Source organism: Chiloscyllium plagiosum, unplaced genomic scaffold (assembly GCF_037043375.1).
Source record: "Chiloscyllium plagiosum isolate Xiang-an unplaced genomic scaffold, Cpla_swu_hap1 HiC_scaffold_51, whole genome shotgun sequence".
NCBI classification, from domain to species: Eukaryota; Metazoa; Chordata; class Chondrichthyes; order Orectolobiformes; family Hemiscylliidae; genus Chiloscyllium; species Chiloscyllium plagiosum.
In genome coordinates this window covers 21,614,103-21,616,233 of record NW_028270189.1, presented here as the reverse complement: position 1 = coordinate 21,616,233, position 2,131 = coordinate 21,614,103, and the positions used below count along the sequence as shown (strand labels likewise).

General features: G+C 41.2%; 1 non-coding gene across 1 annotated transcript; it reads right to left on the bottom strand.

The window, feature by feature from the left end:
• Nucleotides 1-1,826: 1,826 nt before the first annotated feature.
• trnag-ucc (transfer RNA glycine (anticodon UCC)) lies at nt 1,827-1,898 on the bottom strand. The gene has a single exon. It is a non-coding gene; the product is annotated as a tRNA-Gly (tRNA).
• Between the last annotated feature and the right edge of the window lie 233 nt (nt 1,899-2,131).

Below are 2,131 nucleotides of genomic sequence, written 5' to 3'. Positions count from 1 at the left end.
ATTCTCTCTGCATGGATGCTGCCAGACCTGCTGAGTTTTGTCGTGGAAAAAGTCTGGAGAATCACCAGGAGACATAGAGTGTTCTTCAATAGGTCGGTCTGTTATTTGCAAGCGAAAAACCGTGACACCGAGAAAGCAGATTCTCGAATGCTCTCGAACTTCATTGTCCATGGTTTTTTATACATTTTTCCCATGCTTTGTTTGCTTATCAGCATGTCCAAATGTATTAGTCAAAGGACCTCACACTCGCTACACAATAAACCAGTGATGTTAGTTCCCATCATCTCTTTAATTGTTCATTCGACTTAACGTTATTCTCATGTGACGATTAGATATTTAATGTCAGCTTTCGCAACAATGGTCTTTCATTCCAGACCCTACTTCATATTTTCTCGATGCCATAATTTGTTATTTGTTGTCAATAATCTCAATCAGGCTGACTCTATTAACTAATAATTTGATACTTAATGTCATGCCCCAAATATTTATGTTCCCAATCGAGTCATAATGATACTTAACAGGAAGCCTAACTTTACTAACTGTAATCTAATCTCACCATCGAGACCTTTCAGCGTCAACCTTTCTTTGCTAATTGGTGTGAGAGAATTCCACTATTCTTATCTCATCCTGTATTCTACAGACCCCTTGCAACACATCGCCAGTGGGGTTCATGCTTTCAGCCTTCCCTTGCTTTCATGCTATAAACCTTCCCTTACTTTCATGCTCTTTATTTTCCATAGTAACATTTTGTCATTCTGACTAATGGCAGTTATTCCTGGCACTGGATATACTGACGGTGAAGGGTCAGTGATCAGAGCGGACTGTCCCTGTAGTTCTATTCCCGAATCTCCACCTCCCGCTCTGTTAGTAACCTCTCAGTCTCCTGGGAATTGCATTGTTCCCAATTTTGCCGTATTCCAGGCCTTTAACCTTGGCTGAGCAGACAGTCGATGGTCTGAGGAATATCATTCCCAAACGTCTCATGTCCGAGGTAATAACAATTAATAACGATGTCTGTGCATCCTCCTCTGATCTGTGAAAATCATTGTTGCGGACTGTAGGAACATTTATTGACCGAAATTAAGGAGGTTTTGAACCAGATCAAACTCCTATTAATTAAGAAGATTGTCTAGGTCCCTTTTTCTTTTCTCCTGAAGGCAAATGTACGGCAATGCAATTCAATTGGTGAAACTTCCAAGCTTGAACCGAAACACAATTTACTTCGCAATATCGTTGTAACACAAACAAAATACAAAGTGTGGACTAACCCAACTCTATTGGAAAACTGAACGAAATGAAACATCATTTAACTACGAAACAGTCAATGTTCGAATATAGTAACATTGCATAAACCATACAAAACTGGTCTTCCTGCTACCGGAATGATATTGTGAAACGTGAACGGATGAGGAAAGGTTATAATGTGATGTTTGTAATTCTTAAGCTTCCAAATGGTTTTGAGGTGCGAATGTATTTTAACCTTGAAGAAATTTGACGCATTTAAACCTCCTTCCTGTCCACGTTAGAAGCTGTTGAATCTGTTCCGAATTTCCAGCGGCTTCTGTAATTATTTAAGGTTTCTGACGATAGCAATCTCTCACTTTTCCAACAAAACAAAACGAACCTTATGTTGCGAACAATATTCAAATAAGCAATGGGCAGCAGAGAGGAAAGCTTTCGAGCAACACTGCCCGGATTGTCACGGCAATTAACAGGAACCATCGCCATGAAAACCCCAAAGCAACCTGACAAATCTATTTCGCCACAGAATGCAACGTTGGTGCTCAAGACCTTTCCTTACAAAACCACAGGAAAAGCCACGACACTGCGATGGCTGGGAATCGAACCCAGTTCAACTGCTTGGAAGGCAGCTATGCTCACCACTACACCACCACCGCGCTAGCCGATAAACTGTCCCTTTTCCCAAATGGACATAACAAGGCCGTAATCGTCACCAATTGATCTGGGGCTGAAAGCAAAACAAGAAATTGCTTGTAAAACGTCAACAGGTCTGAAAACACCAGAATCAGAAGCCTTCAGCCCTTAAGAACAATCACTGGATCCAAAAGGTTCACTCCCCACAAATGCTGCCGGACCTGCTGAGTTTCCCAGCAATTTTTGTGCTGTCTCT